Raw genomic sequence first — 869 nt, forward strand, 5'->3', positions numbered from 1 at the left:
GAGCTGCGCCCACTCGGCCAAAGTTCTGTCGCACCCAGATTGTATTGTTGTTAGGTTTGCTTCTCTCGGTGGTGCACGACTACTTTCCTCAAACAAAGTAATCCCGCGCCGGCACGCCCCCTTCCCCCCCACCCCAAGACCCTGGTGTTCCAGCTTGCTGTCTCCTGGCGCTGTGCGTGTCTCGTGCGGGCAGCGCGCTGGTTTCGGGCCGCACGTCCACACCGCGCGTGCTGACGCGTGCACTGCACCCCTCGCCACCTTCGAAGGCCCCTTTTTACGTTTGTTTCCCACGCGCTGATTGAGCACTACCGCGCGCCAGGCACGGAGCTAGGAACCAGGGGGACTGAGGCTCCGGGATTGTCGATCCCGCCCCGGGTTGCGCAGCCTGGCCTTGGACTTGGGCGTTCGCCGCAGGTTTGCTGGGCCCCGCAGCTTGCTCTGGGTCAGCGGCGCCCGGCGCCCGGCCGGACCGTGCTGGCTCAGCTCCAGGGGGAGCCGCGCGCACTGCAGACCGAGAGAGCCCCCCAGCCCCCCACCCCGGAGCTGGGCCACGTAGCCCGGGGCAGGACGGTGTCCTAATGTGCTGCGCAGTGCTGACAGTGGGCGGCCCTCCCTCTGTCATGTCGCGTCTCAGCGCGGGGAGCACACCTCGCGGACACGGGGAGGAAGGCTAGGCTTCTCTTTTCCTTCCCAGCGGGGCTCAGCGTCTGGCCCGCGGGCGGGCCTGCACCGCGCGCCGGGAATATTTTAATATTTTTTAAATATTTTAATATTTTAAATATTAATAATATTTTTAATATTTTAATATTTTAATTTTAACCTTTTAATATTTTTTTCTTTTTGAGTTTTCTGACATGACTTATACTGGT

The sequence above is a fragment of the Desmodus rotundus genome, chromosome 8 (genome assembly GCF_022682495.2).
Source record: "Desmodus rotundus isolate HL8 chromosome 8, HLdesRot8A.1, whole genome shotgun sequence".
Taxonomy (NCBI): Eukaryota; Metazoa; Chordata; class Mammalia; order Chiroptera; family Phyllostomidae; genus Desmodus; species Desmodus rotundus.